Consider the following 26,245-nt stretch of genomic DNA (forward strand, 5'->3'; position numbering starts at 1 on the left):
AGTCAAAAAGCGAAGCTCAATGGTTGACCGGTAGAGCTTCCGGGTCCTTCACAGGTGACGATGGGGCAAGACACGGCCCAGGGAGTAACGACTCGACCTATCTCCGTTCTTGCCTTACTGGAGCACCACTCCGGAACACTGCTCTTCACGAAGCAGGTACGTCGGTGTAAACACAATATCCGACAGCCTTGTACCTCCCGGTTCCTCCCTTTATAGGGCGTGTTTTCCTTGAGTTATGTAACAGCTCTCCTGTTTACATAAGGGCGTGTTTCCCCTTGAGTTATGTAACAGCTCTCCTGTTTACATAAGGGCGTGTTTTCCTTGAGTTATGCAACAGCTCTCCTGTTTACATAACCTCTCAACCGCTAAGCATCCTGGGAGATGTAGTCCGTTTACGCTGGTTACCGTTTTCCTCCCCTCGCATGACAGGAATTCTTGACAATTCTATTATCCATTCAGCCATTTCTCCTGTGTCTGTTTTAAGCCCTCAGTTGGTCACATCAGGGGACCCGAGTACATAGAGGTCCCGATACCGATAGATCAGGGAGAGGACATCGCCCATAGTACTTTAAGTATGTTATCGTGGAACATTGCTGGTCTATTATCAAAGACTATTTCTTCTGATTGGTCTACCTTTATGGAGTTGTATGACATCATTGCCTTTCAGGAGACTTGGTCTTTGAGTACAATTTTTCGCCCATGCTATTTGGCTTTTGGCAAACCAGCAATCACAAGCTCCAAAGGGCGTCCTTCGGGAGGGCTAACTGTTTGGGTTAGACAGCAGATGGGCTCTAAGGTGGGAGAATTAGTGATTGATAATCCAGATATTCAGGCAATTAAAATAAACTCTGAACATGAGCCCAATTTTACATTGATTAATGTTTATGCAAGAGGGATGGTTGGTGGGAAAGCCTCAATTTATCAAATCACTAAAAGGAACAAGTAATTGGGTTATTGCGGGGTATTTTAGCTGTACGTTTGAACCACTCGGTTTAGAAGATGGTCGTCTTACTAGCGATGAGGATGCGATTTGGGGTGTCCCGTCGTTAACGCTCCCCCCAGTTAATAAATGGACAGAGGCAGCACTGCAATTAAAAAGTTTAACTTTGGAGAGAGGGCTCCGGACTGTTAATGGAAGATCTAAATCTGATAGTAAAGGCAATCCCACTTTTAATAATGAGTCAAGAAGCAGTAGGATTGATTACGCCTTATCAATTTAGAATTTTGGTCAAGGTTAAGAGATAATGATGTTCTGAAAAGACCAGAGAGTGACCATGAACCCCTGACTTTGATATTGGAGGTAAAGGGTTGTTCACAGTCGAGGGGCAGTACGGATATTGTAACTGCAGACGTAGTCATGTCACACGACTGCCGTAGACTAAAATGGGCACGTGTGTCTGAAGATGAGGGCACTATGGCCCAGATAAAGTTATCCCTTGAAGAGTCCCTCTTAGCCCTCTCTCACCTTGATCCCAGTGAGGCACATTTTGTAACGCTCACAGAGGCTCGCGAGGCCCTGCTTGCTAAATTGAAAAGTTATTTCACAAGAAATATAAAAAGATCTAATATGCACCCCACTTATAAATCAGCTAAATGGTATGATGGGGATTGTAAGAGAGCCTTTAGAAAATTGGCGCAAGCCATAAGGGTAGGATCCACGCAGGAGGTTAGGGAATTAAGGACTGAATATAAGGCAACTCAACTTAGGGCAAAGAAGGCTTATGACGAAAATAGATGGAGGGACTTGCTGGATGCAAGTAATGGGAAAAACTGGTGTCGGTTTTGGGATCTGATTAAATGGGGTGGTGGTAACGCCAGCCCGGTTCCAGTTAATAACGGCCCCCCAGAAGTCTGGGTCGCACATTTTCAGGCCCTCGATAGATTTATTTTGTTTTGCAATGACCATGACCTAATAGTCAATGTTGACAAGACGAAGTTCATGGTCTTGCATAAACACAAAATTGTGAAAGCTAGAGTAGAAATGAATAATGTGTCCCTGGAACAAACTGACTCCTTTACATATTTGGGTGTCACTATGGGCAAACAGAGGAATTGGAAGCCACAAATAGATATACTAGTCTTAAGATACAATCAATTAGCTGGGGCCCTTTTAAAAGAACAACGGCTATCCCAACCCAAACCAGTTGGACCGGCTCTATCTATATACCAAGGTAAGGTTAGAGCGTCAATAACCTATGGGACGGAACTATGGGGTTTTGAAAATTTAGCTCCATTAGTCTTAGCCCAGAACAAGTTTTTGAGGGCATTGACCGGCCTTCCTCAATCATCACCCCTTAGACCTTTACTTTTAGATCTAGGTTGTATCTCTTTTCAGGAAGCAGCGGGTTTTAGACCACTCGCTTACTGGCGAAGAATATGGACTACTCCGGAATTAGCACCTTATGCAAAAGCTGTTAAGTTTATTAGAGAAGCTGATAAATCCAACAAAATTATATGGTTACAAAAGATCAAGATCACACTATCAGAAATGGGCCTCATTCACTTGTGGGAGGACCCAGAAGGGAGTTTGTTTTCATCAAAAAAAGACTTTAAAGTCTTGTTTAGGGACTTGGTTTATCAAAAGTTTTTGTCTTCGGTCATTAGTGCTTCCCTTACAAGCCTCTTTCTTGTTCATAAGAGCGAATACAAGTTGGAGGCCTATTGGGACATTATTACGTGCCCTGGTGATAGAAAACTATTTCACCAATTTAGGGTGGGCACACTCCCCATAAAATCCTTTATGAAAAACTGGGGGGATGTCCAAGATACAAAAGGTCATACTTGTCCAAGTCAGGAAGAGACTCTACCACACATTCTGTTTGTGTGCCCGGTATATAAGGGCCCTCGCCAGAAGTGGCTCAAACCGATTTGTAATGAGATCGGGACAAGATCATGCCAAACAGCGCTACGTATTTTAAAAACTGACACTTCTGAAGTTGTAGTTATTGCTATGGCTAAATTTGTGAGCTGGACTTGGGCCCTTGGAAGGAATAATTTGCAAGGTATTATGTAACCTGCTCACATTATAATGTGCTCTCTAATTTTCTTATGCAAATTTGCTTAAAGCAATGAGACTCCACTAAGCTTACGCCACCATGATTTTAATACCTTGGTATTCTGAATTTTCCCTTTTTAAAATACATTTATTTTATCCTTAGTATTTGTATGTCTGTTATATTCTTTTAAACTAATAATGGAATTTCATAATGAAATGGTTTTTAACAAAAAAATGTATTAAGCCATCTTATGTTTTATTATATTGTATTGTTATATGTGTCTTTTATGATTGATAATGACCGAATAAAGACGGAAACTGAAAACTGAACTGAAATAGTACTAAAACAATTGAACATGTATAACTGCGCGAGCACCCAACTCACGCTTGCTAAACGTGCTCTTGGGTAGCATTTTCTCCCAACTTACTCCTGGTATTTAGCACTTGTTTCTTAGTGAAAAATGCAGACTTGTGTCCTAAATGGGCAGTGGTGTGCATTTTGGACTAAGAAAATAGTGCCGAAAGCAGCACACAAACTAAATTAGTTATTTCTGGGCTAATTTCCCCCCAAATCACTCCTAATTACACAACCGAGCATAATCTTGTAACGTAGAATAACCAGAATTAAACTGATTACTCCAGTGTATTTAAAATTACTCCGAGGCCTAATCAACATTGAAAACCGGCCCCGCAGACCATAAAGCAGGTCCACAAACAGCCAAAAAACAAGGGCCCACACACTGACCTGGCAGAGTTTCCCACCCGGCACTGCCTGATTGCCCGAAAGGCCAGTCTGGCACTGACTCTGGGTAGAAAGGAGGAGCTCGACCTCAAGATCACTTTATCTAGAAGAAAACAGAAAAGAATCAGAAGACAGCAAGGTTTCCTATTCACATACTTGCCTTCCAGAACAGATTCACACCAAAAACAAATTCTTGAACGTTAGAACTTCAAGTCAGAAGAATTCAAAGGTTCAAATGATGGCAACTGGAGAGATCTAAGTAATAAGGGAAGATGCCATGAAGGTATAGTATAATGTACTAAAGGCCTTTTCAAGAACACACTACTTTACAGTCTGGGCACAAAGGAAGGTTCAAAAGCAGATGGATCACAGGATCTTGCCCTACACCAGGAAGAATAAGATTTCCATGGCCTAGTGTATACTTTCATTGCAGCCGGATGTCTGGGGTGCTGGATTTAGGGTGCTACCTCTGCCAAACAACATAGAGCTTGAAGAAGTATCCTCTCAACCTCCAGATGCCCTGCTGTAGGCGAACCTACAGCATGCTGAGGTCCAGAGTTAGAAATGGTTCCAGGTGGAGGGCGTGGCTTTGGCGCCTTTGAAGATGGCCGCTGCTCCCTGAGGCTCCGTGGCTGTGCGGCAAATGGAGGCGATTTTTAGATGCAGCCGCTCGATGTTTTCACTGCCGCAGTGACAGCGAGTTGAACTGAAGCTGTCCTCTGCATGTTGCGGTGCTTCAATTTGTCTGGGTGAGCGTTTTCCTTTCTTTTGCTCGCGGACTTTGTTCCAGTCAACTCCGCTTGCGTCCGCCATCTTAATTACCGTTTGACCGACGCTAGCGCTCGTCTTTGACTTCATTTGTTTGTCGGTCGCACTACCACCAAAAAAAGGTACGCTCCCCCTGTTTCATGACTGGCTGATATTCCCTTTTCTCTTTTTGGCTTTTTTTGGTCATTTTTGACATCTCTGTTGCAGCCAATATGTTTCTGGAATCCTGGAAATATTCTCCTCAGCCTCATATGCCTTACTTTATCAATGGTGAACCCTACTGGCAATATTGAAATCCATGTCTTCTTTCTCTTGAGAATGAGTTCCATTAACCTTTCATCTGATACCTTCCTACATGGCAGCTTTGGGGCATTGTTCATGAGTTTGTTCCACTTTACTTAATTGGGATGTTTTTGTTTAATTGCCGTTTCTCTGCTCACCGCTGGTGTAACATGTGAAGCTGGTTTCACCTAATTTTGATATCCTAGCACTTTCGCTGGTTTGCTCAACATATTGCCTTTCACTGCCTTTCCCCTCTGTCATCAACCAATACTTCTTCAAGATTCTCAATACTATAAGTCAAATTTTGCAACAAGTCAAGTTTTGCTGTATTTCCTGAAGAAGCGAATATTATTGGTGTGAGGTTTAATGGCAAAAGCACGAGGTACCCGTGGCGCACTCTCTTCTACTGACCCTACTACTCTAGTATACTATAATCCTTTCCATGTTCTACAAGAGAACATGGAAGAGAATGATCACAACTCAGCCTCCTCTGTCACAAGTGGATCTACTCCCCCTGTTACTACACGTAATGCGCTGAAACCAGCCTCTAAGCTGCCCTCTGCATCCACTTCAACAACAGTAAAGCGTGTCAAGAAAGACCCTCCTTCCCCTACTGGTTCTCCAACATCTATATCTATGGAACTACTTCTTGAAGAGATTTGTGCTCTCAAGCCTTACATGGCAGAAACAAATGCTCGTCTTCAAAATCTCGAAGATAATTTGTCTCAAACCAATCAAAAAGTCATTCATTTGGAGAGTATAGTAAACTCTGTTCAAGTGGTTGTTAATCAAGTACATTCCATGCAACAGGACATTTCTCGCTTAAAGCCTCAAGTTGAGAATTTGGAAAATAGAAACAGGCGTAACAATTTACGCATTTATGGCCTTGTGGAAGGCCTTGAGGGTTCTGACCCTCTTGCTTTCTTCCAAACCTTTCTTCCAAAAATTCTGAACATTCCGAACTCTCCACCTTTGAATATTCAAAGAGCACACCGTTTGGGATACGCCCCGCAGGCTTCTTCCTCAACAACCAAACCAATAGGCATTATTTTGTGCTTTTTGCAGTATACTGATTTACACAAGGTGTTGCAGGCAGCAAAACTTAAAGGAAACATTTCTTGGCAAGGTTCTAATCTGTTTTTTTGCTCAAAATTACGCAAAAGTGACTGCTTACCGTCGGAAGCAATTTCTAGATATGAGACCTGCGCTTCGGAATTTAAATGGCAGATATGGTTTGTTTCATCCTTGCCTTTCTAAAGTGACATACAAAAACAAAACTACTAACTATGAAGACCCTGCTCTACTGCAATGCTTCCTGGATACCTGCAGAGATGAAGATATGGACGTTCCTCACTCTTCGCTAAATTGATTATTGTGTTGATAATGTTACTTTCTATTTTCTCATCTTTTTCATCTTTTTCTAGATTTAATTGGTTGTTATCCGTTCCCCTCTAATTGTTAAATGTTAAATGTTAAGTGTTAGTTGTTTCGGTTCATATGATTATATAATGTGTTCTCTTTCTTTTTATCACTAGGTAGAATTTCCATGGCCCCTTGATTTTATGGCCGTTCCCCAATCTGGTTGTTCGCCTCCTTTTCCCGTGTTCGTCCTGGAGTTTTTCGAGTGGCTGTTCTGTCTTCCTTATGTGGCTCCACCACCCCCATCTCTCATTGTATGTCCGTGGTATGTCTTTTTACTTTTTCATTAAAGTTATATCCTGGAATGTCAAAGGTTTGGGTTCCCCCATCAAATGCCAACAAGTTTTTCTCACACATTGCTGGATTAAAAGGTGATATTGTTTTACTTCAAGAAATTCATGTAACGGACAAAGAAATTTCCAAACTTCAACGTCAATGGGTGGGTCATGTTTATGCATCCCCAGGTTCAGGCAAACAAAATGGTGTAGCTATCCTTTGTCACAAACGTTTAGATATTCAACTTTTGCACCAAGATGCGGATTCTGACGGCAGATGGGTTTCAGTTTCGTTACTTGTTAATAAAATTCCTCTAACTATTTTTAATGTATATGCACCCACCACCCCCGATAAACTCTTCTGGCCTCACATTTTATCTAAATTGATGTTATGTACCGATGAGTATTTACTGTTGGAAGGAGATTGTAATATGGTTGTAGACCCTTTCTTAGATAGATGTTCCAATTCTAAATGTATTCCCTCTACCATGCATACTCAATTTACATCTACCATATCTCAAAGGTCCCTAGTTGATTCTTGGAGACTATGTCACCCCACTCTCCAAGAATATTCATTCTTTTTACCCGTTCATTCCTCACAGTCCCGTATAGATTACATATTTATCTCAAAACTCCTTACTCAGCATATTACACACTCTGACATAGGATCTATACTAATTTCAGATCATGCTCCTATAACCTTAGTTTTAGACTTACTCCCTCACATTAAAGGTACTTGACGATGGAGATTTAATAATGTCCTTCTCCTTGATCCTAAATTTACTCCTGCCTTTCAGACATTTGCAGACACCTTCTTTTTATAAAATGAATCTCCTCTTACCTCTCCCCCTCTCATTTGGGACACCTTCAAAGCTGCTTCTAGGGACTTCATTATTTCAAATGTAGCTCAAAAGAGGAAAGCTTATGCCCAAGTCAGAAATTCACTTTCTTCACGTATTAAACAACTAGAACATTCTTACTATTCTACAAACGGACTTAATTGAACTTATCAAAGCTAAGTTACTTAAGTCTAGTGCTAAAAATTATAGTGCGCAAAATAAAGCGGGAAATTTTCTTGCCAATTATCTCAATATCAAAAAAGAGCGCACCAATATAGTTCATCGTCACTTAATACTATAGTTCATAAAAATGAAGATATTCTTCTAGAATTTTACAGTTTTTATCAACAGCTGTATACCCCTGAGTCTCCTTCTCAACAGGCTGATATTGACCGTTATTTATCTTCTATTCCTCCTCCTTCATCCCTTAATGTAGATTTTTCGCTTTTGGAAAAAGATATTCAATCTACTGATATTCTTACTGCTATTCAAGCTATTAAAAAAAGCAAAGCCCCCGGGCCAGATGGATTCACCATTGAATTGTATTCACATTTTTCCTCCTTCCTTCTCCCCAAATTTTCCACTAAAAAATTGGAAGGATCTTTTCAAGAAGAGTTGATTTGCTTTCTCCCAAAAGAAAACAAAGATCACACATTCTGTAAGAACTACAGACCTATTTCTTGAATTAATTTGGATGAAAAAATATTTGCGGAAATTCTTGCACTTCGTTTAGATTCCTTTTTACCTCAATTGATTGGAAAAGAACAATGTGGTTTCATTAAAGGTCGTCATTTATCAGATAATACCAGATTGTTTTTTAACGTCCTAAGTAAATCTAAATCTTATAAAAAATCGTTAGCAGCAATCTCTTTTTTTTTTTATTGAGCATGGCATACAATAAAATATTTATTTCTTTTTACAATCAGATGTTAAAATACAATTAGATGTTTGAAGTACAACTAACAATACAGAAAAAACAACGAAGAAGAGGGACTCTCAGTAGTATTCAATAACCTCTATACTGCCATATTCAATTTCACTTTTTGACAAAAGTGTACAGAAATTTCAACTAAAGTGCAATAGCCATAGAAAGTGCAAGATGCTTATTAACTCTTCATATCTTATGAATACTATTTCCACAAGTAAAGTGCAAATGCTTATAAATATGCTGATTGAGTCCATTTAAATAATCATATAAAACATTTTCGTTTTAATCCCCTTTATCCTTTTCTAAATTTTCAAAATATCTCCAATTCACTTCAAATTTTTTTGAGAGCTCCTACTCTGCTAGCATATGCTTTTTCGAATTTGTAAATCCTTTTCATTTTATTATACCATTTCAATGGGGAGGGTACATCTCTAGACTTCCAGTTCTGCAGTATTAATGATCGAGCTACAGTACAAGAGATATATAAAAATACTTCTTCAGCCTTGGTCATTAACATATTTTCCTTGGATATACCAAACAAGGCTGATTCTCTTTCAGGCTGTAGTCTCTTTCCAATTGCCAAATTTATATCTAAAAAGACTGCCTCCCAGAAGGGTTGGATTTGGGAACATGTATAAAATATATGATGCCAACCTCCCTGACCATTAATATGACACCTAAAGTAGCGATTTTCGACTTCCACATATCGTTTCCCCAAAGCTTCTGGAGTCAGATAGGCCAGCCATCGAGATAAAAAGGCCATCTTTTTAAAATTAGCTGCACGCAGGGTTTTATTTCCAAGATCGCAGATTTTTTCCCACTCTCTGGTTGACAAAACACATTGTGTTTCATTAGCTATTTTGGCTAAATGTTTATCGATTAATTGTATATGACCTTGATTGTGCATTAGTTTATACCATTTTCCCATACCCTTCGTTCCTGCCCCAAACAGGGCTGCCACTCGATTGCTTACTGGGTTAATAAAGCCTTCCATACTACTCAAAAAATGAACAATCTGCAAATATTCGAAGAAAATAGGTAGATTGGGACTTTTAGCTCTTGCTGTAACTTTCTGCCATGAAACTAATCTATTTTGGGTAATAAAGTGTCTTAGCTCCTTAAATCCATAGTTTGCCCAATTTATTAAATGATTGTATCTAATTCGAAGACCTAAGCATGAGCATTCCCCTATACTTAAATATTGCAGCCCGAGGAGCCCTCTTTTTTAAAAAAGGACTGAAGTCTAAATTAATAAGTTCCTATTGTCTTATATCTAACTTTCTTTGGACATTTAGAGGTTTTTAAAAATACACAAAGTTGAGAGCCGGCTTCCAACATCATTTTATCCAAAAAAAAGTATCTCTATTGGATTTTGGTCTTATCAGTCCTGCCACCATATCTAGGAAGGCTGCCTCATAATATGTTTTTATATCCGGTAGGGCATGCCCCCCCTGGGCGATTGGGAGTTGAACCACTGCTCGTTTAACCCTAGATACCTTATTTCCCCAGATAAAACTCCTAAACATCATCTCTATTTCTTTAAAAAAAGATATATTAATTCTAATAGGAAGATTGCTGAATAAAAACACTAATAGCAGAACAATAGACATTTTGATTAGTGAAACCCTGCCTATAAGTGCAAAGTGGCAGTGTTTATTACAATCAGATGTTTGAGATAAATATAGAAATACAGAATTTCAATGGCAATTAATAAATGCAAAATCTTATCAGTCAATATCAACGGGATGTTGAACAAACAAAAGTATGGGGCCCTGATGAAGTGGTTGATATCCTGCAATCCTCAAGTAATATTTTTTCAGGAAACCCATCTAAAATCAAACTCTCCCAAAGTATATATACCCAGATACTTCTCATATGCATTTTTGCATCAGCTGGCTTGGCCCAGAGAGGTGTAGCAATCTATTTTTCAAGAAAACTACCCTGGGAAATATTAGAAGTCCAAAGAGATATACTGGGGAGATGGATAGAGGTCTCAGTTAAGATACAAGGGCAGATTATTAATTTTGTAAATTATTATGGACCAGTGTCAGACGATACGATCAGTCTGGTCAAAATAAATGGGCTTTTAAGAGGAGCTTCGGGGCAGCTTATATTGGGAGGGGATTTTAATTTTATACAAGACTTAAAGAGAGATACATCTAACAAAAACAAAAAACAACTAAAACCAAAAACTTTGAAAATCATTGAAGCCTTGAAACAAGAATATCAGTTAATAGACCCCTGGCGTGCTAAAAATCCAGAAAAGACAAAATTTACTTGTCATTCATATCGTTTTCAAACCGCTTCTCGGATCGATTTCTTTTTGATATCGAGATCCCTCCAAATAGTTAAAGTAGATAATGGCTGTAATCCCTTTTCAGATCATGCAAAGGTCGAGCTTGAGATTCTGTTGGAGACCGGGAGCAGAGAGCGACCCAGGTGGGAACTGGACCGCACTCTGCTCCAGGATCAAAAATGGGTCGAAAGTTTGAGGAAATGGATTGTAGATTATTTTAAAATCAATGAAGGAACTGCGGAACCTTTCTCTATATGGGGTGGATTTAAGGCGGCTGTACGTGGACAGATTTTGCCTATACAGCTGCTCAGGCAAGGAATCGGAGATTAAGGATAGATACATTAGAAAAAGCAGTTGAACAGGAATATGCTCTACATCTACAACAGCTTCCTAATAAATTTGAGCAGGTGAGAGCTGCTCTTAGAGATTTTTTTTTATTAGACGAAATCAACAGCTCAAATATGTATCAGCAAAGGGTATATGAAGAGAGTCAGCTGGTAGGAAAACTTCTGGCTAACGCTACTAGGAATAAGCAGGAGGCAGCAAAAATAGTGAAGATTTGGAATCCCCACAACCGCAGAGTAGAAGAGGATAGAGATGAGATTTCACAGATTTTTCTACAACACTTTAAAGATATATATTCCACAGAGTATTTAGTGGGGGAGGAGATAATCCGAGAATATTTTGCAAACATAGATCTTTGTAAACTTACAGAAAATCGGATAGAGCAACTCGGAATGGATATAAAGCTAGATGAAGTCTCAATATCGATAAAAAAAACAGCGGGCGCAAAAGCATGTGGGAATGATGGATTCCCTATCGAATTCTATAAAAGTTTTTCAACAGAACTATTAAAACCCCTGCAAAGGCTATTTAATTTTATTAAACAGGGAGGGTTAATACCCACAAGCTTTAAAGAATCAATAATTGTGTCTTTTGTAAAAAAAGATAAAAATCCCGAAGATGTAAACTCCTATCGGCCAATGAGTCTTTTAAACTCGGACTATAAGATTTTTATGAAAATATGGGCCGAGCGTTTTTCCTTTGCTGCTCAGGAAACAATTCACGAAGACCAGACAGGATTTATAACTGGACGACTTATGGCAGCCAATACGGAATACCTAATACAAGCCCTGGATTATTTTAATACTACTCTAACTCCAGCATGTATCATCATGGTAGATGCTGAAAAAGCATTTGATTTAGTTAATTGGTCCACTTTGTTTTTAGCCCTTCGATATTTTGGCTTTCCAGTCCAGATAGTAAATATGTTACGAAATATTTATAAGGGGGCGACGGCCCAGATTTTAATAAATGTAAAACAAGCGGGAACAATATCAATAAATCGTGGGACAAGACAAGGCTGTCCCCTCTCGCCATTACTTTTTAAGTTTTTCATCGAGCCTCTTGCAGTCAAAATAAGAAATAACACTGCAATTTTACCTCCATCCTTCAAATGACTAAACTGAAGTTATTTGTAGACGATATAGTTTTATATCTGAAGCCCAATAAGGAAAATATAGAGAAGGTTTTAAGTGAATTTAATAAATATGGGCAAATTGGGGGGTATAAAATAAACTCAAATAAGACCGAAGTTTTGGCTGTGAATATAGATATTGATTCCCTTCCTCCAGGCTTGAGGCTACAAGCAGCCAAACCAGATCCAATTAGATATCTCGGGATCTTCGTAACCACTCAATATCATCAATTATTCCATCTAAATTATATTAAAATGAAAAATAAAATCAAGAAGCTATTAGATCAGTGGCTGCTAATCCCCCTTTCGATTATAGGCAGGGTTTCACTAATCAAAATGTCTATTGTTCAGCAATCTCATTAGATGCTGAAAAAGATTTGATAGGGTTATTTGGTCCTTTATTTTTTCTACCCTTACTTGGTTTGGTTTCGGCCCCAAATTCATTAACTATGTCTCTTTACTTTATTCTTCTCCCAGGTCCTTTATTTTAGCTAATGGCCTTGTTTCCCCTTGTTTCCCCCTCCTTCGAGGAGTTCGGCAAGGATGCCCTTTATCTTCACTTTTATTTATTCTATCCTTAGAACCTTTTTTAACAAAAATTAGATCGAATGTAAACATTACTGTTTTTTTCTTACAGACTCAATCAGTTCAAAATCTCTGCATACGCAGATGAAATTTTATTATTTATATCAAATCCACAATCCTCTTTGCCAGCTTTCTTATCAGAAGTAACTGATTTTGCCCGTGTTTCAGGCTACAAGCTGAATGCTGACAAATGCGAGATCCTCCCCCTAAACAAACTATGCTTCCACGCTGATTTCTTATCTTCTTCTTTTCATTGGAATCCAGTTAAAATAAAATATCTTGCAATTTGGTTTACCCCACTTTTAAAGATACTGTTGCTATAAACCTGAAAGAGTTACAAAATACTTTGCGTTCTTCTTCTTCTCGCTGGCACCCCTTATTTTTATCCTGGTGGGGTAGATTAGATTCTATAAAAATGATGCTTGTTCCAGTAATACTGTTCTACCTGTCAAATATACCTATTAATATTCCTAAGTCTTTTTTACAAAACTATATATAGCATCCTTTCAAAATTTTTATGGCATAATAAACCTTCTAGAATATCTCTTAGTAAACTTTAAAAAACGACAACAATTGGGTGGGGTTAATTTTCCGGATTTTTACTCTTACCACTCCTCATTTTTTCTTAGAAATTCCTCCTTTTTATTGTCTGAGTGTGAAACAGATTCTCAAAATTTCCCTTTGTGGGTAGATATTGAGAGAGCCCTTTTTCACCCTTTCTCTTTCAAAGAATTTATTTCCCTTTCTCATGTACCTTTGTCGTTTTCTTTCCTATTCTTAAAAACGCTCGGAAACTGTTCCAATCGCTTTTTTCATCTGCTTTAGACGAACATGCACAGTTTCTAAACTCATCCATCTGGTACAGTAAGCATATTAAACTCAACAATAAATATATTTTTTGGAAAGACTGGTTATCACATGGTCTCAAATGGACTTATCAACTTTTTCAAGATGGTGTTTGTGTACCATTTTCGGTATTGCAATCTCGCTTTTCCCTTCCCTCCTCATTTCATTCCAAATATTTATCTTTAACAGCAGTTGCTCAATCCTCTTATAAGTCTCTCTCCACTTCTCCTACTCCTACTCCTCCTACTCCTTTATCCCCTATTACTACATCGTTTCAAAGTAATTCTCCTTCAGCTTCCCAAATATATAAAAAATTAATGGATATCCCATTTTCTCGTAATAAATCTGAGGTTGAATGTAGCTGGGAATCTTATTTGGGTGCATCTTTCCCTATTCCACTTTGGAATAAAATCTGGAATAAGGTGAGGAGGTCTTCTAGAGCAGCTAATACTACTCAAACTTTATTTTTTATTTATAATAGATTACTCATTACTCCAACTAAAATACATAAGATTGACCCTATCATACCTTCTTCCTGTTGGTCCTGTTCTGCTGCGTCAGTGGATCTTACACAAATGCTTTTTGATTGTCCAAAAATTCACAGTTTTTGGATTCAAGTATGGCATCAGATTAACATTATTTGTCATTTCCACATTCCTTTTTCTTTTTCACACATTTTCCTAGGTAGTGTCTCTTAAGTTTGGCCTCCTTCTTTTCATATTATTGATCTGCATATAGCTGTTGTGTTTCAGCAGATCACTAAATCATGGAAAGACACCTCAACAGTATCTTTTCAAGCATGGTGGTATGGTGTTTGCTATAATAATAGACTTGACCGAGTTTATGTATATCCAGTCTCGCTTGCTATTAAAAGAGAAACTCTTTGGATGCCTGTTACTGAATTCTTAAATAAGTCTGCTAAAAAACTACCATTACATAACCCTCGCATTGAAGAGGTTGCCAGACCCCCTTGACTATATACTTATTGCTGTTTTATTTACAAATTATCTTATAATCATAGATTATTTCAATGTTTGTAGGAATTCTTTATGCATAAGTGTTGCTTTTTTCCCATATTACACATAAAATGGATGTTCCTCCCATCCCCCTTATTTTTTCTCTCTTTATCTCCCTCCCTTTTTTCTTTCTCATCCCTCTCTCTTTTTCCTTCCCATCTTTTTTTATAATGATGAATTATACATATATGTATTTTTTTGTTTACTGTATTTAATCTCATGTTTATATAAAATAAACTTCCTTTTAAACTAAAAAAAAATGAAATGATTCCAGGTGGAGCTCCCAAATGAAGGAGTCACTGACAGCTGAAGAAGGATTGGAAATAGACTGAGGAGAGATGTTCTGCCCAAATGCAAATCTCATGCATCAGAGGAGCTAGAGAGGAACACCATGACCCTCCCTGGTGATTCAGGTTGGCCCTAACCCCTGATTGTCTGAGAAGACCCTTACCACCTGAGTAAACAACTCTGGAGCAAAGTGCAACAGGGCCAATAACTCCTTCCAGCTGGAAGACCTCAAAAGACCTTGGAGCTCCCAGTCGTACTGACCTTACCTGTCCTCTAAAGTTGCTCCCAGCCTCTCTCACTGGCATCTGTTATAATCAACTAAGGAGAGGGAAGGAGAAATGAAGAACTGTGTCCAATATCACTCACTGTACTCACCATTGGAGCTCTTGAACAATCTGGGAGTGAACCATATCAGACAAGCATATCCTTGACATGATGGAACACAGTGATGTAAAAGATAATGGGCTACGGGATTCAAATGGACACATACCCAATAGACTGTTGCTATGTTCCCCTGAACCACCAGCCAATCCCTGGCCAATGTGTGAGGCTTCGCCAACAGGTCCCTCAGGTGAGTCTGAAGTTTCAGCCTCTTGTGTCTTGGAAGAAAGTTCTTCCTCTGAGAGGTCTCAAACTTGCCCCAAGTGAACTGAATGGTGTGCGATGTGATGTGGTTAAACTGCTCCACATTTATCAGGAAGCCAAACTTGATCAGCCCCTTGGAAACAGCCAGAAACTCTTATGTTCTTTTCAGAAAAGAAAGAGAAGCAATGAGCCAGTCATCCAAAGATGGGAAAATCCTAGTCCCACTGGAGAAGGTTAGCATGTTGAACATCTGGTATGGAATGTACTTGTTCACTTCCTTGAAATTGATCACAGGCCTGTATTCACTGGGCATCTCCTGTACGTGCAAGATGATGGAATAGCAGCCTTTGTCCTGATCCTCGGGGACTGACTGCTTAATTTGAGCGTGAGGTTTTTGGTGCTCGGCACCAGCACTTAATTGTCAACACCGGCGCTTGTGACAGTTTGCCACAAGGTGGTGCTATCTGGCTAAATTAGAGATGACCACAACAACAGTCAATTATTAATTTATAAAATACATTAAAAATGACGATTGCCTGCCCCCCAAGCCATTCTTATGGCTTTGGGGACCTGGACTAGTCCAATTTGTCACACTTGTAGGAGTCTTATGGTTAGTAGCTGTGTTGTTACTATTATTGGCAGCACTGTTGGGGGCAATGGGTGGTGCAAGCTGCAGTGGCCTCTTTAGGAGAGCCCTGACACTAATATTACTTACAAATTAACCACTGTTCGGACTGGAGTGATTGTTTCTTTGTCAAGCGATTTCTGAATGCCATCCTGCAGAGCTGCTTGGTCAACTGGATCTCTTGAAAGTGGGGTTCAGCATTAGTGTACTGGAAATGTTCAAGCACTACCCTCATTGTACCACCTCACCAGCCCTTCTGTCTGATATATTTAACTGTCAGATCTTTGAAAAATATCTTAACTGGCTTCCAACTTGACTGAGGGTTTGACTGGAATAGCCATGCTTTCAGGGGCTGTGTAAGATTGTCAGGAGCAGTTGGTTGAAACTGGGCCTTGTACTCCATAGGGGCACCCCAGCCAGGACCCCTGCCTTGAAAGGGCTGGGCATTTTTAATGTTAAAGCTGGAGCAAAAGCTCCATTAAAACCAAACTCATACACAGAGGTTAAGCAGAAACTCAGAGCCATGGGACTACAATACTGTCCGCCCAATTACGCGTAATTCATTCCAACAAATCCAATTTTTTGCATACCCCGGAATGGACATGGCTGTAGATCATGGCAGAGCGGCCCCTTCAAGCCCATGCTGATACTTTGCCACGTGGATCTAGACCCTCTGGTTCTGTTAGGGTCACACCGGCACCCAAACCAAGATGAAATTGCACTTGCTCCCAGAGGCGACGCCACGCTACTCACTCCAAAACACCATCTAAATCATCTTTGGAACACGAACGCTCACCTTCTCCATCACACCATCCCTGGACCTCCGTTTTGGAGGACCGAGAATTAGACCAGGAACTGCGCCTCAACGCTAAGACTTTACTGCCAACAGTGACTCTGGTGGACACAGACCTCTCTCAAAGTCCGCAAAATATAAGTCCTCTGTCACTTATCATCCACAGGACGACATCCACAGGACAAGATCTCTTTCTTCGCAGAACGATGTCCCGCCTATCTCAATGACAGTCAACCATCCTTTAATTCTTGAGGGATCCAGTGCTCATGTTTTCCCCTTTGTGTACGTTGTTTTTCTTTGGAATTTTCCTTTCGAGGGTGACAGATGCTTCTGGGGTAGAAGTACAAGGTGGCGACTCAGTATAAGGCTACTGCTTTTTCTGTTGTTGTTAATAGTAGCTTGTTTTTTTTATTACAGCCTGTTTTCTTTTCGACACACGCCCGCACAAGATTCTAAGTGCCACTTGCCAAGGCCCGGCTTCTACTCTTACACTGCATACACGCACTCCTGCCTGCCCAGCGGTCACACTGTCTTCCTTTCTTTCCTCCTTGTTGCACATGACACTTTTTTTTTTTTAAATATCTTTATTGAACTTTTCAAATGGTTCACAAATGAACACTGCAATTAATATGTTTTTTAAAGACAATACAATAGCGCAGTTTAGCCTAAATCTTGTTCACTCATCATTACTCTGCATACTGAAAGTAATAGGAGCTTACAGGGAGTACAGCAGGTCTTACAGCTGAAGTGTACCAATTACAATCCCAGGCCGCTAGTATCGTTCTATTAGATGCTACCTAGTGCCGTACCCATTCCACCCACCCCCAAGACCCTCCCTAAACAACACCCCAACAGAACAAAAAAAACAAAAAACAACCAAAACCAAAATGCCGCTTAGTAGACTAACCGCCACGCTGATGTACCTGCGTCCGGTGTTCGTCGGGTCTAAGAGCCCCAATGTAGGGCTTGCCCCGAGTGGGGGGGGAGAAAGGAGAGGGGTGGGGACAGGGGAGCAAGGAGGGGAGCAAAGGGAAGGAGGGAGGGGTGGGAAGGAGGGGAACCAGATACACATCCGGGGGGAGGTGGAAGTGAAAGGGCATCACTCCTTTGTTGCACATGACACTTATAGCTCCCGTGATGTCGACCTTTCACAATTGTCCTGGAACATTAATGGCCTCTTGTACTGGATAAAACACAGCGCAGTTCTTACCTTTGCCCACCAACACCTCCCTGAGTTTCTCCTGCTCCAAGAGAATCATCTAATAGGCAACCACTTCCCTTCCCAGGCACATAAGGGTTACAACAGGGTCTTTCACGTGGCTATACTTGTGGATCTTGCGGGGTAGCCATTCTGTCATGCCATTTGTAGGAAAGTGCCCCCTTTTTGCATGGTTACCCCCCACATTTTACCTGGCATCTGATGCAACCTGACTTGATGTTTCCTGGGTCCCTGCCTATCAAGTTCCCAAGGCATGTGTTCTTTCCCAAGACTGTACCTTTGTATCCACAATTGGCACATCCCTGGCCATAGGTAAGCCCCTTGTAAAAGGTACCATGGGTACCAAGGGCACTGTGACCAGGGAAGGCCTCTAAGGGCTGCAGCACCTGTTGTGCCACCCTTAGAGGCCCTGCACCTTAACACACTGCCACTGCAGGTTGCGTCTTTTGGTGCAGAGAAAAGTGAAGAGTCAACATGGCACACATCCCTGTGTGCCATGCGTGCAAGCCACTGCCTGTGGCCTAGGTGAGTCACCCCTTCAGCAGGGTGCACTAGTCCTAAGGTGAGGGTACAGTGGCATGAGCTGTGTATCCCTACAGTGTCTAAGTCTATTCTTAGACATTGTAAGTGTAGTAAAGCAATAAAGAGTATATGGTGTGGTAGTTTTTCATTACAAACTCCACAGCCCCATAATGGCTTTACTAAAAACTGGGAAGTTTGGTAGCAAAGTTCTCAGCACATTCAACACACATGCCAGTGCGGGATCTACTGTAAACAGCAAAGTAATTCAAAAGTAATCTAAAAGTATTTACTGCATGATACAAACTGTATTTATAAGTTATACAACCCTGTACCAATTGTAATTGTAAGCACAACTGCATTATTTTGAACAGTGTTATCTATTACTCACCTGTGCCAAGTCCTGCTTGGTTCTAAAATAAAATATAAGTATATATTTTTTATACTTACCTAATTGGTCTGAATTCTGTCTCTGAGTGTGTGTATCAGTCATTGATTGAGTGAATACAATACATGCTTAACACACCTCTAGATAAGCCTAACAGCTCGCCCACACTACCACAAAGAGAGCTGTTGGTACTTCCCTAATTTAGCCTCTGCTATACCTCTTGGGACTTCCTGGACTCTGTGAACTCCATACCTTACTTTGGTATAGTATATACAGAGCCAGCTTCCTACACCGTTCCTTTCCCCTCACAGTTTCCTATGAAATCTGCGACCCTCAGGGCTTCCTTGCTCTCACTGGGGTTCACAAAGGCCAGACCATTATTCTGGTGAGTGTGTAAGCCCTAGGTACCTTTTTTATGACTTGTCTAAGACCCTCCTGGATCTTCCGCAGGGGCTAACAATAATTGGTGGGGACTACAATGCGGTCCCCGTCCCGAAGGAGGATGCCACAGGAACTCCCACGTTGTCCAGGTGCTCCGGTGCCCATCGTCTCACTGGCTGGGCTATCGCTTTGGGTCTCTGTGTCGCACGGAGAATATGGAACCCAAGGGACCGCCAATACACACACACATCGGCTGTGCACCATTCCCATTCGTGGATAGAATTTGCCTTCATGCCTGCCCTTTATTGTCGTGCCATTGCTCACATCCAGATTCTTTTCTGAGGCATATCTGATAATGGTCTCCTTCCATCTTGGTTACCCCAGAGAAGGTCCAAGACCTATGTGGTGTCTCAATGCCTGGTACCTCCAAGACTGCATCTATGTCCAAGCCTTAAAGGAGAAATTGCAAATGTATTTCCAAAATAATGATGGCTCTGTGAGAACTATAAGCACCCACTGGGCAGCAAGTTAGGCCACTATAAGAGGGTTTGCCAAGTTTTGTATCCATGCACTGGAACGTGCCCGGTCCCTACACATTACTCAGTTGGAGGCGCGTCCCCTACGGCTGGAGAGAAATCTTGAGATGAATCCAGAAGGGAATAGTGTCTGACGGCTGCGTCTTTTGCATGACAAAATTCACCTCCAGTCAATGGAAGCTGCCAAACATCTTTGGCGTGCCACGACGGCCAGGGTTTATGGATAGGGAGACAAAAAAGGAAAACTGTTATATTGGTTAGCCTTATATAACTCTAAGGGAGAAAAAGAGGCTGAGAAGGGCACACAACAGTCTCTCAAGTAACTATAAAACACAATAATGGCATGGTTTCCTTGTATTGGGAGCGTCTGGAGGTAAATACCAGAAGCAAAACATATGATTCAGTTATCTTTTTTGATATAAAGAAAATTATGCTTTTATGTCTCCTACTAAAGATGGCAATTCCAAGAATTGGACTAGGTGGGCTAACTCACGTTATGTGACATGCTTCATCATAGGCCACCTCATCCCGCCCTGGTAAGATGATACCACCAGGGTGGAGTCAACATCAGGTTGGGCTCTCCCAAAGGAGTTCTTAGATATTCTTATCTTTTTCTGAATAACATGGGTCCAGGTGCTAACTAAAAACACCTCAGGATATACCACAAAAGTATCCTTTTATTACTGTGGTACCTTTCCCTATCAGTCGAGGAACCAGACAGGGCTCTCCTCTGTTTCCGCTTCTCTCTGCACTTGCGATGGAGCCACTGGCGCATCTCATATGTATTGATGCACAGGCCTGCGGGTGGAAGTGGAGTGAAGGCCATGAAGATCGTACAGCCCTATATGCAGATGACATTTTGCTTTACTTAGCGAACCCTGCAGTGACTGGCCTTCGTTGTCTCCACCTCCTGCACTGTTTTGAGAAAGCATCGGGCCTCAAGGTGAACCCCTCCAAATCCATCTTGGTGCCACTAGCCCTCTCTCGAGACTGCTTCGACTGGCAAGACACCATACCCATCCGTTGTCTTAGCTTCAATTACTTGGGCATCTGGGACGTACTACACCCAAAGCTTACTTGGTCCCTTAACATAGAACCCTAGCAATGCAGAGCTACGGCTGATCTTATTAAGTACCAGTCCCTTCCGTTGAATGTAATGGGCTGATTAGCCCTTTTTAAAATGATGATACTGCCATGCCCTTCTTTATGCCTTTCAAAATCTGCCCCTTTATTCTCCCGCTGACGTGGTTCCTTGCCCTAGATAAAGTAACAACCTCCTTTCTGTGACACAGCTCCCGGGCTCAACTGGCAAATGTAAACTGCCAATGTGGCCCGTACGATAGTGGCCTGGGAATGACCAACCTCTATCTCTATTATCTAGCCTCACACCTACCGGCCATACATGATTGGCTTAATGGGGGTTGGTCGGACCCCATCTACCATAATATAACAAAAAGGGCCCAATCTGATCGCACGATAATTCTTTAAATATACTTTGTGAGTGAGAATGAGAGATAATATTTTTTCTTCTTCTATACCACTCTCCATCACCTACATTTGGGAGAATAGTCCCGAGCTCACAAGACACCGTGTATTTAAAAGCAATAGAACCACATCCAAAGTCAACAGTCACTGGGTTCTTAAACAAGATCTTCAAAATACCCTATGAAATCACAGGTGTAAAAAACCACAACCATATGTCACTCAGTGAAAAATGTGCAAAACAAGGTAGCACCTCACGTGTGCAACACTAAAGCGGGCTTTGCTGGTTAAATATCACCAGTTATGCCACATTTATCATCATAGGTTGCTACCTTGTAAAACAAAAAATTACAAACAGAAAGGTGTCCAGAAAAATAGTGAACTAGGTGAAAATATGTGAAGGCGTCACACACTTCAACCCCGTTTGCTTAAAATTGAGATACATCCACAGCAACCATTCTTTATTCTCAGCTCGTGGGTATATTAAAAATAAAAACGTACTGCATGTTAACAGGGCCGACATGTTTCATTGCCTTTCTCTAGTGGCAATTTCTTCAGGGCACAAGGGCTTCGTCCACCTTATCTGGACACTTGTTACGAACAACCAGTGACTGGTGCTAGCCAAGGCCACTCGTACCAGCTAAGAACCGCGTCACACAGGCACTGCTCTGTCTGAGTAGTCCTGTATCTTAAAAAGACACTTGTGTATTGGTATTAACATGGGGAGCTTCGTCTCATTCCTCCTGGAATTATCCCTGTAGGGATTCCCTCAGATTTTATCCATGATTTATTGCTTCCTCATTCTTGACTCCACCTCATTAGTGACAAAAACAGCTCTTCAGGCCTGGAGAGCGGCTTTGCAAAACACCCGCTGGGAAACCAAACTCATGCAACAGACACCTCTTTAGCAGGGGCTTAGTTGAGGGAGGTGGCGTCACTACAGGCGTTTGGTCGATGGGACCTTTTTGGGATTTCACAACTCGGAGACATCTCGTCAGGGACACACATGCAATCATTTCAGGCACACCAAGCCACCAACACTCTGGCACATACACAGTTCTATAAATATCTTCAAATGCGACATGCCCTCCAAACTCACATCTCACACTCTGATTCTTTGCCCCAGTTCAGCCCCTTCAAGGCTAAAATCCCAATGGGCAATTTGGGCAAGGGAGGAATTTCACAAATCAACTGCCCCTAATGGTCAATACCCCTGGCACTTTAGATCACCTCAAGACCCGGTGGGAGGGTTGGGTGGGACCCTTCGAGGATAATGACTAGCGTGATGCACTGATGGCACAAAGGGTTCCTGCAATCTCCTCCAAACCGCGGATGATCCAAACATACTATCTTTATACTGCCTATCTCTCCCCGGCTCGGTTTCATTGAATAGGATTCTTCTCTGAGCCTGTCTGTTCCCGTTGTGGCAACAAAGCTGCCGATTCCTATCACATGGTTTGATTGTGCCCTATGACTCACAATTTCTGGGCTGCGGTGGTAGGGGAGCTCACTGAGGTCTTTGGATGGGAGGTTCTGCTCCCACCTCTGGTGATTTTGCTGGCTGTCCTGGAGGGCTCTTGAGGCACGAGAGTCGATCACTCCTTCTTGGGGACAGCCCTAATGTTCGCCAGGCATAACATTGTTGCGGGCTGGAAGTCCCCTTCTCCTCCCACCCTGTCACTTTGGCATCAGGGGGTGGACAGGTACACTCAGCAGGAGCGATTGGTCTACGAGTCTAGAGGATGTCACCTCAAACATGGTCGAGTGTGGGGGAAATGGTTGGGCCAAGGAGGTGATGGGGTTGATTGAAATCAAAAGTGCTGATGATGCTAGTCGGCCTTGGCGACAACAATTTTATCTTCTGATACATGCTTACTGTGTGACCTATGTTTTCATTCTTCATATGCAAAATGTAATAAAATATGTTTATGAAACAAAATCAAATTCATATCTTCTTGAGACAGATTTCACTGGTTTCAGGAGCTTCCTGTCTTTAGCCGATCTTCTAACCGTCTCCTCCAGTGGATGCCCAAAAAACGTAGATCTGGGGAATGGAAATATGAAAGATGCATAAATACTCTTCCGTTCTTTAGGGCAGTCCCCTGAAGACACTCCCTTGGGAGTAGTTGCACGCTCTGCAAATGCCTGCGTATTGTATTGTATATTAATTTGGGACACGTCTTTTTCCCAAGAGCATACCCACAGATGGCTTCTGGGTGCCGAAGAAGCCCTGGATACAGTCGCTGCTGCTCCTAGTGTATCAAACAAAATGTCTGAAAGGAACATCACTTGCTGTTTCATCATAGATAGTGTGTCAACAAAGTCTTCTCCAATGTGGATCTGGTCACCGAGAGTCTGAACACCCTTCAGCAACAATTGACTCGTAGAGTTTGACTATGTGCTGGCCTCGGACTTCCTATCCACCAGATCCAATGGGGGTTGCCCCGAGAGGGCAACCCTGCCATAATGAATTCACATTTTTAACAGGTGGAAATTTATGTGAGGACTTGTGAAGAAGATCACACTTGGAAGGAAACATAGGAAACCAATGTTTTTCCACATTACTCCACTCGTGGACCATGACCAGGGTCTCTGGAATTATGCAGTAGGTTAGCTCCAAATTCAGCGGCAGGGTTGAATAAATTATGCGTCAAGAAAAGGCTAATTATGCAGGATAATGCAGCACATTATCAATGGTATTACTTCATTATTTTGGGCCTGAATGAGATCTCGGCAGATGGGTTATTCCATCACCACAGCGTCGGAAATCCCGTCCGCAGAAATATAAAACCCATAGGATACAATAGGATTTATATTTTGGCGGATGGGATATCCATCATCCTTGTGACAGAGTAACCCCTCCACGAGATCTAAATCAGGCCCTTTATCATTTTTACTTATGGTAATACTGTCTGGGCAACTGAAAGTTGACTAGTTAATCTTTGTAAAGGACCTTCTACTGCTCGCAAACACATGTTGTTGAGTTTTTAGTAACATTTGATTCGTTTGAGCTAGAAATATTTGTTGTTGTTAAAATCTGCAGATTATGCAGCAGATGATGAATTATGTGGCAAATACAGCAAATCCATATTAACCTGAAAATAGCCAGAGAATTATGTAAGTCCATGGCCTTGACAATGACCTTTCGGATTGGCGAATGTAGTGGTAAACTCTCAGGTTCCCTCCTTAGGTTTGGCATTGCCTCAAAAAGGCAGGAAAAGCTGTCTCACTTATTCTGAAGGATTTCTTCCAGTTCAGGTACTTGTAAGAAATGGGCATGAAATTCCTTCTCCTAGGTATCCTTCTCTCATGGAGTCATCAGGAGGAATCCTCGTTCTTGGGGCCTTGGCTGGAGGACCCTCTCTTGTGTCGCATAGGCAGCCTCCACTGCACCCTGGATCATTTCCTGGATTGAGATAGGCTCAGACTCTGCCTCAACTACAGGATCAGACTCTTTGTGATGCTTTTTGGCAGACGTTTTGCCCTCCATCATGTCCCTAAAATTGCTAGAGAACCCTTTTTTCATTCTGAAGACCAAAAATCACCAAATTAACAGGTTTAGAATCACTGAAGAGATCTGTCACACATTACTGGACAATTTGAAGGACGTTAATTTATTCCATTCAATGCAGATCCCAAATATCCATACCATCTGACCGCATCTCTACATCTCGTATAGACACTTGGATATGGGATGATAATAAAAATGCCCATCCCAACAGCTCTCTCCTCTTCTTTCTCCCTCCAACCATGCCAGCTCAGGACCACAACTACACACAAAATCTCAGGTTGGAAAACACAGTGGAGTAACAATCTGAGCAGACTATATCATGAAAAATACCGTAAAGAGGCCGGTAGAGCTGTTCAAAGCTACCAGCAACACAAAAAGATGGACGTAATACTGAACATAGTTACACATTCACCACCAGTCACAGATCTTGGCCTAAATCCATTGTTGTTTTGCTTGCCATGCCATTCCAGTTTGGACCCAGCCATATGCCAATCAGTCTTGACCCTGCTCTTCATGGGAACAGTCCAGCCCGAACTGACAGGCGAGGTCCTCCCTGGACTGGAAAACAAGCATCCTGGGACCGGTTTCGGGGTATCAGCAAACCGAAAACCATAAAACTGTGTCTCTCTCTTACACGTCATCATTCACCACACTGCTACTCGCTGCGTCCCATAACATGACAACTGCACTTCGGTGATCATGGAAACACTTCCCACATAAATATCAAAGAAAAAGAACATCCTTCCAACCACACACCCTACACAGTGTAGCATGCTACTCATGTAGGCAAGCGCTTCAGCTCCACATAAAGTGGCAGTAAGCGCTATATAAATGCTGCAATACAATACAATTTAAGTCAATCCAACGTGGGGTCAAGACATGAGTGTATACCTACACACTGTTGCCCAGAATTATGAAGTCTTTACATTGCCATTGCGGCACGCAAGGGCTTCAGTGAGATTTACTAAGCCAAGCAAAGTCACCTTGCGTGGCCCTCCGTGGCTTAGTAAACGCAACGTAACACAAAGGCAGCGCAAGTCATTGCCTTGCGCTACTCTGCATTGGGAAGGCATTCTCTAGGTGAAGCATGGGTGTTCCCACGCATCCACCCATGTATTTTGGTGCATTCCCGGATTTACTAAGAATTGTAAACCTTGGAATGTGTCAATGCTATACCATCCCAGCCGAAGGGCAAGGAGGGTAAATGTGTTCGTTTCACCTCATTATTTCCTGTGCATTGGGCAGCAAACACAGAAAGAGGAAAATGGCTTCAAGGATGGTTTTTGTGCAGGCAGGTGCCCCTTCCTGCACACAATCAATCTGGCCTGTTACCTCCTGGAGCACGGGTGCCTGCCCTGGCGCTAGGCTGCACTGCACGCCCTAGCACCGAGTGAGAGAGCAGGAGTGAGCCACATATGAGCACATATGTGCATTCCTGCTCCCTCCATGT

At 41.7% G+C, this 26,245-nt stretch overlaps 1 long non-coding RNA gene across 1 annotated transcript in view; it reads left to right on the forward strand.

Annotated features, from left to right (window-relative positions):
• LOC146813706 (uncharacterized) overlaps window positions 1-17,645 on the forward strand; it is a 37,920-nt gene extending 20,275 nt beyond the window's left edge. The window contains exons 2-3 of the long non-coding RNA XR_014962430.1: window positions 6,323-6,471; window positions 14,743-17,645. This is a non-coding gene — a long non-coding RNA (uncharacterized LOC146813706). The remainder of the gene's footprint in view (window positions 1-6,322; window positions 6,472-14,742) is intronic.
• The last annotated feature ends 8,600 nt before the right edge of the window (window positions 17,646-26,245 follow it).

This window comes from Triturus cristatus, chromosome 6 (assembly GCF_964204655.1).
Source record: "Triturus cristatus chromosome 6, aTriCri1.1, whole genome shotgun sequence".
NCBI lineage: Eukaryota > Metazoa > Chordata > Amphibia > Caudata > Salamandridae > Triturus > Triturus cristatus.